We start from the raw sequence: 16,045 nt of genomic DNA, 5'->3' as shown, positions 1-16,045 counted from the left end.
CACTGATGACATCATCAGTGATGTCAGAGGCATTGTGACACCATCAGTGATGCACACATACACACACGAGACAGACAGGCACACACAAACACACACACACGAGACAGACAGACACACACATGTCATCAGTGATGATGTCATCAGTCTGAGGCTCATGAGAGATACTGAGAGAGAGAGGGGGAGAGAGGAGAGAAAGGGGGAGAGACTGAAGTATTGAGAGAGGGGGAGAGAGAGAGGGAGACATGTGTGCGCGCCAATAGGGGAGGCACGGCCACACAGCAGCCGAGCTGCAGGCAAGGCCACGCAGCGGCCGAGCTGTGAATGCGAGCAGCAGGGCCAGCTTGGCGAGCTGCAGGACGGGCGAGGCCGCGCAGCACCTGAGCCTAGGAATCGAGCGCGCGACATGCCTAGTAGGCCTACATGATATAATTCACTCTATATGTTGTAATGTTAGGCTATACTTTAATGTAGGCTACATTACACATGTATAACTTGAAGGTCCCTAAATGTAGGTTACAAAGAAATAGGCTATTTGGTAACGCTTTAGAATACAGCCCGCAAATAAGCATGTAGTTATAGTATAACAACGGGGTACCAGGAGTGTAGTTATAGTATAACTACGGGGTATAAGGAGTGAATTAATACTTGAACTAAAGGGTAACAAGATCTGTACTTATAGTATAACTACGGGTACCAGGAGTGTAGTTATAGTATAACTACAGGGTATAAGGTGTGAATTAATACTTTAACTAGAGGGTAACAAGATCTGTACTTATGGTATAACTACGGGGTTTAAGGAGTGTAGTTATAGTCTAACTACGGGGTATAAGGAGTGTACTTATAGTATAACTACGGGGTTTAAGGAGTCTAGTTATAGTATACGGGGTTTAAGGAGTGTAGTTATAGTCTAACTACGGGGTTTAAGGAGTGTAGTTATAGTATAACTACGGGGTTTAAGGAGTCTAGTTATAGTATAACTACGGGGTTTAAGGAGTGTAGTTATAGTCTAACTATGGGGTTTAAGGAGTCTAGTTATAGTCTAACTACGGGGTTTAAGGAGTGTAGTTATAGTATAACTACGGGGTTTAAGGAGTGAAAGAATACTTTAACTAGAGGGTAACAAGATCTGTACTTATAGTCTAACTACGGGGTCGCGGGCTGTATTATGAAGCAGGGGACCAATTTTGTACTTATAGGCTAATTACGGGGTACCAATTCCACTGTTACGCAGATGACACACAGCTCTACCTTTCCACCAAGACCATCACTGCCGCCACCCACTCCACCCTCATCACCTGCCTCTCTGACATTAAATGCTGTTGCACTACTGCAACAGCATTCTATACGGCCCACCCACCAAAACCCTAAAAAAACTCCAATACGTCCAAAACGCCGCTGCCCGCATGCTCACCTCCACCCGCCGCTCCGACCACATCACCCCCATCCTCCACTGGCTCCCCATCACGTACAGGATTCAATTCAAATTATTACTCATCACCTTCAAAGCCCTCAACAACCTGGCCCCCTCCTATCTCTCTGACCTCCTTCACCTCCACACGCCTACCCGCCGCCTCAGGTCCGCAGATGCTAACCTTCTCCGAACCACCAGAACGAAGCTCCGGACCTGGGGCGACAGGGCCTTCGCTGCAGCTGCCCCCACCCTCTGGAATGCCCTCCCCACCCATATCCGTCAAGCAGACACTCTGTCATCATTTAAACACGCCCTCAAAACCCACCTTTTCACCCTTGCTTTCAACCCATTAACTCCTTCCTCTCTCACCTTTTATTTATTTTCTTTATTTTTCTTCTCTATTCTTAAGTTATGGTATTATATTGTTTTGTATTGTGAAGCGTCTTTGAGCATTTGGAAAAGCGCTATATAAATCCAATGTATTATTATTATTATTATTACTTACAGGGTAACTACAGGGTTTAAGGAGTGTAGTTATAGTATAACTACGGGGTTTAAGGAGTGTAGTTATAGTATAACTACGGGGTTAGACCCCGTAGTTAGACTATAACTAGACTCCTTAAACCCCGTAGTTAGACTATAACTAGACTCCTTAAACCCCGTAGTTAGACTATAACTACACTCCTTAAACCCCGTAGTTATACTATAACTACACTCCTTAAACCCCATAGTTAGACTATAACTAGACTCCTTAAACCCCGTAGTTATACTATAACTACACTCCTTAAACCCCGTAGTTAGACTATAACTAGACTCCTTAAACCCCGTAGTTAGACTATAACTACACTCCTTAAACTCCGTAGTTATACTATAACTAGACTCCTTAAACCCCGTAGTTATACTATAACTACACTCCTTAAACCCCGTAGTTACCCTGTAAGTACAGTGTGGTACCCCGTAATTAGCCTATAAGTACAAAATTGGTCCCCTGCTTCATAATACAGCCCGTGACCCCGTAGTTAGACTATAAGTAGGCTACAGATCTTGTTACCCTCTAGTTAAAGTATGTTTTCACTCCTTAAACCCTGTAGTTAGACTATAACTAGACTCCTTAAACCCTGTAGTTATACTATAACTAAGTACAGATCTTGTTACCCTCTAGTTAAAGTATTAATTCACTCCTTATACACCATAGTTATACTATAACTACACTCCTGGGACCTGTAGTTACACTATAAGTACAGATCTTGTTACCCTCTAGTTAAAGTATTTTTTCACTCCTTATACCCCTTAGTTATACTATAACTACAGCCCTAAACCCCGTTGTTATACTATAACTACATGCTTATTTGCGGGCTGTATTCTAAAGCGTTACCGCTTCTCTCAGTATATTATCTAAATCTTTTACTGTTACATCCATCACATCCAGGAACCTCCTGGCAGCATCCAGCACCATCTCAATTCTCTCTGTCTTCCCTGTCATATCAACAGCACAGTTTATCACCATGGCAATGAATGCCAAGAACATCGGATGTACTAGAGACAAGAGGGAATTAAACAACTCTACCTGGGGTAGCTGTGACTCAAGTGAGTAGTACCTATAGGCTACCGCAACTGCTATCAATGAGGTCTTGACCCCCCCAGTAAAATCTTGGTTGGTTGAGCAAGCCGTGTCTCTGGCATGCCAGTGCATTTTGCGATACAAGTCAAGTCAAGTCAAGTTTATTTGTATAGCACATTTCATACACAGAGGCAATTCAAAGTGCTTCACATAAAATGGTTGACAGGAAAATAAAAGAAAAGAAGAGAGTAAAACGGACATTTAAAAGCATCACAACAAAACTTAAAAAAAAAGAGTATAAAAAGTGTATTACAGGAAAATAAACGAAAAGAAGAAATAAAATGGACATTTAAAAGAATCACAACAAAACTTAAAAAAAAAGAGTATAAAAAAGTGCAATAGGCAGCAGGCGCAGCAGTTGCAGAAAGAGCTAAAACTTATAGAGGACTCATTGGGTTTGCATAGTAGCTGTCAGCAGTTAAAAGCGAAGGTAAACATAAAAGTCTTTAGTCTATTTTTAAAAGTAAGTAAGGTTGGGGCAGATCTGAGGTCTTCAGGCAATTTGTTCCAGCTAGCAGAAGCATAGTGGGTAAATGCAGCCTTCCCGTGATTTGATTTGATCCTAGGGACAGTTAATAAGCTGGACCCTGTTGACCTAAGAGTTCTAGACGGTTCGTAGCGTGGGAGCAATTCAGCTATGTATTTTGGGCCTAGGCCATTAAGTGATTTATAGACTAATAACAGTATTTTAAAATCTATTCTCTGACACACTGGCAACCAATGTAAGGATTTAAGAACTGGAGTGATATGATCAACTTTCTTAGTCTTCGTTAGTACTCTAGCAGCAGCATTCTGAATGAGTTGAAGTTGCCTAAGTTCTTTTTTGGAGAGACCAGAAAAAAGGCTATTGCAGTAGTCTAACCTACTATAAATGAAGGCGTGAATTAGTTTTTCTAGATCCTGTCTGGACATGTATCCCCTAATTCTTGCTATATTTTCAAGATGATAAAAAGCAGATTTTCTAATTGACTTAATGTGGGAGTTAAAGTTGAGATCGGAATCAATAATAACTCCAAGATTTTTGACTTGATCCTTAGGCTTCAGGGATCGAGACTTAAGGCATGCAGTGATTTTAAGCCTTTGTTCTTTGGGGCCAAACACGATCACCTCAGTTTTGTCTTTGTTTAGCTGTAGGAAATTCTGGCACATCCAGTTATTTATTTGATCAATGCACTGGCACAATGATTCTATGGGGGCATAGTCAGCTGAGGAAAGAGTTATATACAACTGAGTGTCGTCTGCATAGTTATGATAGGCTACTTTGTTTTTTTTGCATAATTAGGCCTAGAGGGAGCATATAAAGGTTGAAGAGAACGGGCCCCATAATGGATCCTTGAGGCACCCCACAGGTCATCCTAGTTAGGTCAGATGTGTAATTGCCAATGGAGACGAAGTACTTCCTGTCTTGAAGATAGGACTTGAACCACTGGAGGACCGTACCCGATAGCCCAACCCAGTTTTCCAGTCTGTCCAATAAAATTGAGTGGTCAACAGTGTCAAATGCAGCGCTAAGATCCAGTAGCACTAGAATCGAATTTTTGCCTGAGTCTGTGTTCATTCTGATGTCATTTATGACTTTAGTAAGCGCGGTTTCAGTGCTGTGATGGGGGCGAAAGCCTGATTGGAGTTTATCTAGGAGATAATTTGAGGTTAGGAATCTATTGAGTTGTAGGTAAACAACCTTTTCAATTATTTTGGCTATAAAGGGGAGATTAGATATTGGTCTGTAGTTACTGATTACCGATGCATCAAGGCTACGCTTTTTTAGTAGGGGTTTAATAACTGCAGTTTTCAGGAACTCAGGAAAAGTGCCGGTCACAAGGGATCTATTAACTATTTGCAATAGGTCCGACGACAGACAGTTATAAACGCTTTTAAAAAAGCTTGTTGGAAGGGTATCGAGACAGCACGAAGATGATTTAAGGCCTTGCACAGTTTTCTCTAAGATGTCGTGGTCGATAACGCTGAACTGGGACAAATTTATCGAACTAGAGATCTGCGGGTAGGATGATGTCACAACATTTCTTGGTGTGGAGCCACTAATAGCCTGCCTGATATTAATAATTTTATCCATAAAAAAGGCAGCAAACTCATTACATTTGACAGTAGAGAGGAAGCTGAATGATACACTAGTAGCCATAGCCAAAGGCATTCCCAAAATAATTGGATATGGAGCTATCATGTATGTGTGGGGAAGGCCGGGGAGCACAGACTTGGCAGCCTTTGGAAATTGTAACTGCAATAAAGTTGTGTGGACTAGTCTGATTTGGATGATCTTCAAATCAATCATTGGCTACATTTCTTATGAGGAATTCAAATTTGGAACTGTATGTATTAATTCAGACATTTGGCATTACTGGACCTTACTTGTCAAATATACTCCGAATCAACGTAGAACCATTTATTTTGAATGTTATATAATGGTAAAATAATATGCAATGTCACAATGAACAGTAACGCTACATTGTTGTTAAAAATCCCAAGCTGGTTTTCTGGACTCCCTCACCTGTTCCTCTTGCACCTCACCCAGCTGCCCACAATCACCTAATCACCCTGCACACTCCCTTTAAAACCCCAGTCAGTTTCACACCATGCGGAGAGTTGGCCTGCCACCATTTTGCACCACCTTGAGCTCAGCAAATGTTTGTACCAAACATTGTGGTAACCTGACTTGAGGGAGTGTGCAGGGTGATTAGGTGATTGTGGGCAGCTGGGTGAGGGGCAAGAGGAAGAGGTGAGGGAGTGATGCATTATGGTAAATGAAGTCCAGAAAACCAGCTTGGGATTTTTAACAATTGTACTACATTCACAGTTTTCACAGGCAGCCATACTCAAAATGTGATAAAAGAATGACTGGCCTGTTTCTTTTCAGCGGATACTCTGATGACACTTAGAATAAAACGTGTTATAGCTCAGCATTGTGAAACAGCTATTAAAGTCCAAGCTTGTTACTCAGACTCAGTTCTGAGCCTCATCCAAATACCTAATGTGTAAATGTTTAAGCCATGGTTTAAAGCTGCACTAGGGAATTTTGCACATTGGTGACACCAAGCGGCAGCAAGAGGTATCTGAAATTAAAGTAATGTAAAGTCAGTGAACTGCTAAGTCTCGCTGGCCAGCCTCCTCTCCCTTCCGTCCGAGGAGTCTGGCGCCGCAGGTCTCCATAACTGGGATAAACCCTCCCCTGCTCTACTCTGCTCTCCCATTCGAGCGACTGTTTTGGTGGCAGCCGGATGTCCGCTCCCGGCTTATTACAAACTCTGTCATTGGCTCCGACCATGTCAATCAGAGCGGCTTCCGCTCCCTCCTCCCTGTGTGTCGCTGTAAATAGTGCCCTGCCGCCTCAGTGAAAACAACAACGCTAACTAGCTAGCAAGCTAACAGCAGAAACCTACATGCTAGCTCGTTGCTACACGCTGAAAACGGCAAGTTGGATTGTTGGAAACTATTTTCCAAGAGCACTGCCAGAGGGAGAGGAGGCTGGCCAGCGAGACTAGTGAACTGCTAACCCGCCAAGGTGGTGAAGCGGTTCAGCCATCGCTGGTGACACCATTGTCCCACCAGTACCCAACACCAGGATTTAATTTGGACAAATAGGGAATCTATCGGTTCCTAAGGAACGCTTTTGTGTTGTGTAAATTTATGATTCGTGCAGCTGCTGTATAGCGAGGCAAAGTGATCGCCTACTTCCTGCTTCAGCACTGTACCAGAGATTTTCATCCGCCATTTATTTTCCCATACACATTTAGTAAAATGCGTATAAAAACTGTTTTACTGGTTCAAACCAAACGGTACAGATATATTTAGAAACAGGAGAGATCGCATAACATTTCACTGGGACCAAAATGTTTAAAAAAATGCGGGTTCAAAGACAATATTTTTTTTAGTTTTGGTCTGAGTGAAATGTTCTATGGTTTCTCCTGATTATAGCGTTAGCTGAACCGTTTGGTTCGACAAAGTAAAACTATTTTATAAGCATTTTACGAAATGTCTATGGGAAAATAAATGGCGGACGAAAATCTCTGGTACAGTGCTGAAGCAGGAAGTGACGTTCCACTGCCTCTCTATAGGTGGAACACAAGTAAATGCATTTGGGGTGGGATCTCCCTGTGTGTGTCCAGTGGCTGCTGGTGTTGAGATGACAACATGTCTGGACAGTCTTCACTCGCCCGTGTCATCCAGCTGTCGGGGAAGAAAGAAGATGGCCTTCTGTCCGATGTGGGTTCTTGACCCCAGTTTTGGTTTTCCGTTCTTTTTCAGGGCCACGTACCAGTTGCTCTCCTTATATTTCTGTGGTTGGTATGTGTTGTAGTGGTTTTCTTCCATCTTCTCCAGGAAGTAACACTCATCGATCACTGTGGACTGGGAGATTAAGACAAACGGGCATAAACAGACGACAGCACTTGTTGTTGGGAGCTTAGCTATTTTTGGCTTTTGTGTTGAGAAATTCTCTCCGGTATGAGAGTAGCAGATTTAAAACAGCACAGCATGAAGCCTAACCCAGTTTTCTCATAGGGATCATTCAGGTTATCTACAGTATATGGCTGTGATCATTTCTCATCTGTTGTCATTTTACAGATCTTAAGAAACAACACTACAAAACCAAACCCCTTAATATTATTCCTGAAATGTGCTTAATTTCTCCATTACATATATATTAATTATCCATTAACATAATATACATTTATATAAGTAAGATTAGTATCATCAGGGATTTATTCATGGGTTTATTCCTAGAGAGTAGTAATTAACCTGCACATTACATGTTGGGCTTTCTGCACCATAATACTTCACTTCATTCTTTTTAATTTAAACATGTCCTCATTCATAGAGACTTTTTTTCCTCCTTAATATTGTTCACAAAAACACAATACTCAGTGTAATAATCAGTGTAAAAACATGGCAGACAAAACTGGACAAGGTACAAAAGCTCATCCAATTTTATGGTTGAAAGTTTATGTAGGTGCCCCGGGGCCCCCGGGGTGAAGGGGCCCTCCCAATTTTTTTTTTTTTTTATTTTTTTTGTCGGGCTCATGTTGGGCTCAACAGAACTATGACACAAATCTAAGACCAATCAGGACAAAATAAAATGTGTTTCCAAGAAGATTAAGTCTGATGATTTAGTCTCATTGGATGCCTGTGGGCAAGTGGTGACCAGGGGCGCCGGAAGTGGGGGTGCTTGTGGTGCTGCGGCACCCTCTGCTGTTTTGTATTGGAAATGTAATGTCAATTATTTTTTCATCATTGTAAAGCCACAGCACAGTGAAGAGGATATTAATGTGAAGATTAGCCTCTTCCTTTTGCTCTCAGAGTGCATCAGATTCATGCATTTTACTTTAAAATGTACAAAATTTCTTTGTCGTAGAAACCCCCCAGTCAGACTAATATCTTTATCCTGCTGGTGCTACCTCTTTGCAAAGCCTAGAATCGCCTATGAGTGAGTGAGAAACTGAATCTCAGAAACGGAATAATAACATAACAGTATAATACTAATGTTAATTTAAAATTAGATATTCCTCTAAATATGGCGAAAAAACATCCAAACATCCGGACGATGGGTAGGGGGGCCCCTGGGAGCTTCAGTTTCCCCCGGGGCCCCTGGGGGTGTTAATCTGGCTCTGGCTGCAGGCTGCCGCTGTCCGGCCCGTCATCCGTCATCACTGTATGCGTAATAAACCATAGACTCTGCAGCCTATATGCGTAAACTTAAGTCCTGTTGTAATCAGCCGAAGTGCCCGCAGAGAACCCCGAAAGTGATCAGGTACTTGTCGTGGACGAGCGCACCACACAAGAGGTTGCGCGTTCCCGAATCCCGATGGCTATTTGCTGGACCCTCAAGTGGGATCCGGCCGGGTATATGGAGGGAGATCACATCAGTGAGACCACATGTTGAAGCTTCAGGCCAGGCCAGGCCGTATGAGAAGCTAGTTGGAAACGTGACAAAACTTACAATCTGTGGTAGATTTGCTTTTGTTAAAGGGATTTCAAGATTCCAGTGTTGATGACAAATACAGATATACTGTAGAGACAGACAGCATGTAACCTAGCCTTAAACCTCTCAGTAAGATAAGCCTACCATTTTTTTTCTTTTCAGAGTGACAGGTGCACAACCAACTTCTTAAATGTGTATTTGGTGCCTGTCATTGACCTGCTGCACCCCATCAAAAGGAAAGATGAATATGTCATAGGTTATCTATTATTTATTTCCATGCATGGCCATGGTCTAGCATGGGACTAATGTTATTTGTGCAAGTAATTAACTCTAATGAACCCACATCCAGAGAACTAAGACTCCATGATGGACAACATTCTCCTCTCAACTTTTCAAGACCCCACGGATACCCTGTTGGATACTGTCATCAGACTACAGTAATGTTCTGTGGATTGGTCAACATTTGTCTCCCCCATCCAATTGTCTCAGAGGACTTAGTGTAAATCATCTGATGCACCTGCAGCATTTCTTGGCCCAAAAAGTGCATTTTAAGATTACATAAGTACTCAACAAAAACAAACAACAAACAGCAGCAGTCAACAAGCAGGCAGGATATTATGAAACACTGATAATAACACACGACAATAATTGTCATCATAACATAGACATTTATTCTCAAATTTAGGAAAACATCCGGGTTACTGTGCTGTGCAGCAGTAAAGAATGCATCCGTTAATGCAGTTAATGCATCCGTGCATACCAACGGCGAAGTTTCTGCCAAGCGTTATTGCGGTGTTTATTTTTTCTAACCATGGTCGCATCGCAATTTCGTGCCGTACTGTATATTCGCATCGCTCTTGATGTGTAAGGACCTTTATCCTAAACATTGCTGGCTCCTATCAGTTCGGTTTCCCAGTCTTATCCTAAACATCGTTTATCATTACCACCTTGTTTGTCCTTTTCCTTTCATTTCTTTTTGTGCCTCCATGCTTCCTCCGAGACATGGGCAGTAGCCAGCCGCTTCTTTTCACCTGACAGGGGAAGCTTCACTGGTGGGACATAGCACGTGGGAGGATCACACTATTCCAATGAGTTCCCCGCCCTCCGAACAGGCGCCCCGAACGACCAGGATATTGCATGTTTTGGTGAGGGGTTCCTATATGAAGGAAACCCCCAGGGAGGCACAGGGACAACATGCAAACTCCACACAGAAAGGCCCTTTTGACGACCCCACCCAGGGGCTGTGGGCACTCGAGGACATGCGGACGGGCGCGCACTCCTTCATCGCTCACAGCGTCCCAGGTGGGAATCGAACCCAGGACCTTCTAGCTGTGAGGCGACAGCGCTTACCACTGCGCTACCGTGCTTCCCCCCAGGTGGCCATTTCTTACTAGCATGATAAAGACAATCCATAGATTTAGAATGAACACAATGGCTTATACTCTATTCTGTGTACATTTGTATTGCCTTTTTCAGTGCCACACATATTTCCCCAACAAAATACTGCTTCTTGCCCCCATCTTCTACCTTATATTCCCCATCTTGTCCTAAGTTTCATTCTTCCCCTCCAGTTCTAGCCCCTTAACCCCCCCCCCCCCCCCCCCGCATTTTAACTCCCATCTGTCTTTAAGGCCTCCATCTTCCTCCTCCTCCCCACCTTGCTGTAGTTCTTCCAGATATCTGTGGTGGCGCGTATGTCCACGACTCCAGAGATGATCAGCTTACAATAGCCAGCCAGCTGGTTGCGCCTCCGTTGCAGAGCTCTGATCTTCAGCACCTCCTCCTCAAGTCAAGTCAAGTCAAGTTTATTTATATAGCCCTAATTCACAAGCATGTCTCAGAGGGCTTTGTAGAGGAAAAATCCACATGCAATGCCCTGCTGATTCATCAATAATGAGATATCCGTTTCAAGTGTTCTAGGAGGTTTTTATTCCACAATAACATCTCTGCAGAGAGGTCTCTTCCTGACCACGTTGTCAATGCAAGAGCCCCGCATTATTGTTTACTTCACATCATATACTGAAAACTATCGCCCGCCCTCTTCTGGATCCGTTCATTCAACCTCCCTCCAACTCAGTACTTCTCCATTCATCCATGTAGCTAATCTGATGTTCACTAGAATCCATAACAAATCCAGTCTATAGTCACAACAAGACACAGGTTCCCACAGGAACCTCAATTCCCATAGACACTTCCCAAAACAAGACATATGTTCTCACAGAACAGCAATCCTCTTGCATTGATGAAAAACACATTTCACAAAACACATCATAGAATTGTCATACTTAATAATTAATCAATCAATACACACTTGATCAATAATTTGCCATTACAATTCCACACTTTTGATAAGAATAAATCATTCTTATCAATATTAAAAATAAATTATTGATAAGAAACTATAAGTTAAAACACAGTCAAAGAAAACTAACATAACTATTATCCTTAACTTGTTAGAAAAAAATGTATCATCTCACACATCTATATAGATTAAAATTTCCCTATGTGTTCACAATCACAATTAATAAGTCCTTCATTTCGGTTACTTACTTAATACTTAATACATACTTATGTTACAATGTATCATTTGCTCAAATCAAACTCTTAGTTATGCTAATATCAAATCAAGCATGATTATTTACCCAAGATTTCATAGCATAAACGAAGTGTGTCAGAGGTCAATGGCCTTTTTTATTGTTCCACACTTTTTGGCATATTTTTTCTTCTTAAAAACACAGTTTACACATTTCTGGTAATTGGCTCCTGTTCACTGGTGTTGGATCCTGGTAGTCGAAGTCACTAAATCGTTTTGGCCCGCCTCCCACTTCGTCCTCCACTATCCACTCATATCAGCAAGCCGCTATTCACATTTCATACAAAAACATTCTCACAGGCTACAAATGTTTTTTCTTTTCTTTTTTTTTCGGGTTTCTTACTACAATTGTTGACGATTTCCAAACCTCTGGCAGACATAGGCTACACACCAAGTGCACTTTGGCATGCAGCCCACTCAGAGGCTGGGAAATTGAACCCACGACCCAATTTTGATGCAAATGGTCACTCTAGTCTATTTTACAAGTCCAAGTCATGTCTCAAGTCTTTGTCCTCCTCTCCGCTCTCCAGTCACACTGGAGTCCCCTTTCTCCTGTCTAACTGGTGTACAATAACATTGCCTTCAACGATCACACACCTTTCACCATCAAACATCACTCATTCACACTGTGTTCACACTCCCCTGTCTCCTATGACTCCAAAACGCTTTTTAATACACATGATCACAGTTTTTACACAAACCACGCAAAGTACGACTCTCTGCATCCGATTCGTCATGGGGAAACCGTCTGTGGTCCAGCTCACGCATGTGTGTGTGTACGTGGAAAGCCTAAGCTAATTGCGCTGGTGGAGAATGTGGGAGGCTGGATCTCAGCATCTGGCATTGGAGATCGTCCCATGGTGATTGTCCAATCTGCTTATCTCAGTCTGCTTGTCCATCTGATTGTCTCAGTCACACAGGCACACAAAACACATACACCACAACAACAAAAACTTAAAAACAAAACAAAAAACAGACACAAAAACAAAAGCTGCTTACCCCCTTTGACAGATGCGTTATATAACGCATGTGTCAATTAATTTAGCAGTTTTTCTATATACTTATTTTTAGAGAGAGACACCCTTTAACTTGTCTCTGCCTCTCTCAGTCCTCTTGGGAAATGTGTGTGCGCTATGCACTGTGGTTATCTGGAGGGTGCTGCAGGTTTCAAGGCTTCAGGCTGAGAAGCGGGGGGGAAGAGAAATCTCAGTGTGTTCACAAACATTTACCTTTTCGCTTGGCAATAAGAGTTTTTTTTTCCCCAGGCTAAATAATCCCTTTTCCTAAAAAAAAAACATAACTTCTATCCAACAGTATTGTAATACTGCAAAAAAGTACTTTTGCTCTGTGTGCATTGCATGTACATAATGTATACAGTGTGTGATTCTCTTACTAAAACAATGGTTTGTCAAACAACTGTAACATGCAAATGTTCATGTGTGTCATTACTTATCTGCTCATAATTGGTGTCTTTGGAGAAAATTCTGCTGTGAACTCCTCCACCCTCAACTGGCTTGCGTCTCCGGCCGTGTCAGTCTCTCGCCTGTGATTGACCAGCGCCTCACACCCTCTCCGCTCCGTCTTGATTCGCTTCGTTGAGTCCTCTCCGCTGTTACTGTCCAGGTGGCGTCAACCTCCGGGCCAAGCCTATGAATCGAAAACTCCACGGCAGTCATATATTCTTTTACAGCAAGCAAACCACTCATATTGCATTTCTGTAGCCCGTTTACACCGGTGTGGTGAAACACTTACACGGGAGGGAGAGATTTTACTCTCTCCCATTGCTGGCCGCTAGCTGCGGTGTTCAGGGCTGGTGGCTGCTGGTACGGATGCTGCTGCCGGTTCTCTGGCTGAAGCCTGCCCGGAGTGCTGATGGTCTCCGCTGGAGCCTGGACCGCTGGCGGTCTTCAGTGTAGTTGAGCCTGGCGCTGACTCTCAGTCTGCTACATGGTGGTGGTGGTGAGGCGCGGGTCAATTCCAGGTCGAGACCTTTTAAGACACATTAAGAGACACTAGCGAAAGATTAAACTCCTCATATGATAAATAAAAATGTATGTATGTATGGTATGTATGTATTGCTTCTGGCAGACATACTTTCTTTTCCCCTTCATACTAAATGTGTTGCTGTTGTTTTCTGTGGTTTTTCAAAACCACCTAGGCCATAACTTTTATACAGTCTATATTTCCCTCTAAATGTGGCGTGTAGGTCTGCTTGAGACAAATGTGCTTTCCTGGTGTGTATTTCGCCCTCTGCAAATACAAACCCATAGCTCCTCGTGAGCTTTCTCTAAACAACTGTGGTTTTGTTTGTGTGTGCGAAATCAAAACCAATACCTTATGACAGTGGTTCCCAACCTTTTCCAACTCAGGGCCCACTTTTATGTCTCAAAAATGTTCGCGGCCCACCTCCGACCCCATAAATACAAAGGCCATATAATGCGTTCTCAGAGCACTTTTTTATTGAAAATTGAACATAAAGGACTGAACTGAATACAGGAGAAACATGTTGGAAGCTCCACAGTCACTAACACAGCACCTGTAACATGTTGCAACACCTTCAGTATTACAGTTTTCAAGGAGCTGTCCACACACACACACACACACACATACACACACACATGCACACACACACACACACACACACACACACACACACACACCAATCATTCAAGGAGCTGTCCATCAGCACCACACAGATGTCAGAAATGACAAGCAAGGGGCTGTCTGTAACAGGCTAATTAACAAATGATTAATAAATAACGGTATCCTTCAACAATGGAAAAATGCATTCTCATAACAATTTGACATCCAATATCAGATCCAAACAAAATCCAAATATCAGAAGAAAGCCCATTAAATCGATAGGGTTACAAATAAACACAAACCCAATATAAAGATGATGTAAAGATGAAACTTCAATTCAAGCAAAAGCAATAACATCAAAGAAACAAAAATCATACTTTTTCAAGTATGATTTTTCAAAATCTTTCAAAAAAAAATGATTTTTTTTTTTTTTTTTTTTTCAAAAATCATACTTTTTTGGAAATGATTTGGCGGCCCACTTGCAATACCTTCGCGGCCCACCAGGGGGCCGCGGACCACAGGTTGGGAATCACTGCCTTATGATATTACCAATAAAAACAAAATAACAACCAATCCCTCTTTTGTAGACAGGTATAGAAAACACACTGTGGATCCACATAACAAAATAAACAACCCTGTTTGTCCCCTGCCGGCCGGCTTATCTACACACATATGAACGTTTAAGCCCCAAAATAAAAAGTTGAATTTGAACATTTAGCCCCTGTTTAACGCTTGCATCCCAAAACAAAAAGTTCAATTTGAACGTTTAGCCCCACAACAAAAAGTTTAACTTGAACATTTAGCCCCAAAACAAAAAGTTTAGTTTGTGAACTTTGTGATTTTTCTTCCTCTCATTTTTCTCATTCAGAAATTTCTCATTCATATCTCAGTCATTTCCCATTCATTTCCCATTCATTTTTCTAATTTTTTTTTTCTTCCTCAATGAGCCTCACTGCTCAGTTTCACCCACACTCTCCCCTTTTTTTTTTTTTTTCTTTTTTTTTTGTTCAAAGGAAAAAGACCTTTTGAAAACAACTTTTCTTTTTTCTTTTTTTACATATAATTTATACCTCCTTTCGCAACGCTCAGGTCTGGGTATGTGCTGCTTTACCCCTTTATACTGCAGTTTTAGACGCTAAGTATACCTTTCAACTTACGTCGACGCCAAGTGTACCTTTCAACCTGCGTCTGCGTCTTTACTGTTTGCCCGTCGACAAACAGGCCGATGTATTCTTCTCTAAATCTTGCCCAAATATGAGTCGGCTCTAGTAAGTTACCTTACGCGTGCGCCTCCTACTAACGCACGCCTCACCCTCTTCTGGATCCGTTATCCAAGGCGATGAGTATATCCGATAACGGCAATAGTGAGTTTTATCTAATATTATCTCACGCGAGCATCACCATGACCCCGCACCACTCTCTTCTAGACAAATCCTATTTTGACTAAGGCAGTGGTTACATCCGTTTTACACGCACACACATCCCCCAGACCTGTAGCTTTTAGCAGTAGTTACAATTGTCTATTTTTAGAACCAATTGTATAACATTATTCTAAATTTCACAGCTACTCAATTTGACATAAAACCGATCAATCAACATTGCATCCAGTGTGTATTTGCCTCACCAGGTTCCGCAGATCACAGCGCTGGGCTACATTCCTCCGCATGTCGACTCCTGCTCTCTTAGCATTAATCGAGCTTTCAGGTCCAACTTTGACAGGAGGTTATCACCAGTCGACATGCCAGAGGTCCGCATCCCAGTCGTGAGATCCCGGACGAGCCCCCAAGTTGTAGAGGAAAAATCCACATGCAATGCCCTGCTGATTCATCAATAATGAGATATCCGTTTCAAGTGTTCTAGGAGGTTTTTATTCCACAATAACATCTCTGCAGAGAGGTCTCTTCC

This window comes from Poromitra crassiceps (genome assembly GCF_964638095.1).
Source record: "Poromitra crassiceps genome assembly, chromosome: 15".
Taxonomy (NCBI): domain Eukaryota; kingdom Metazoa; phylum Chordata; class Actinopteri; order Beryciformes; family Melamphaidae; genus Poromitra; species Poromitra crassiceps.
This window is presented reverse-complemented; position numbering follows the sequence as displayed.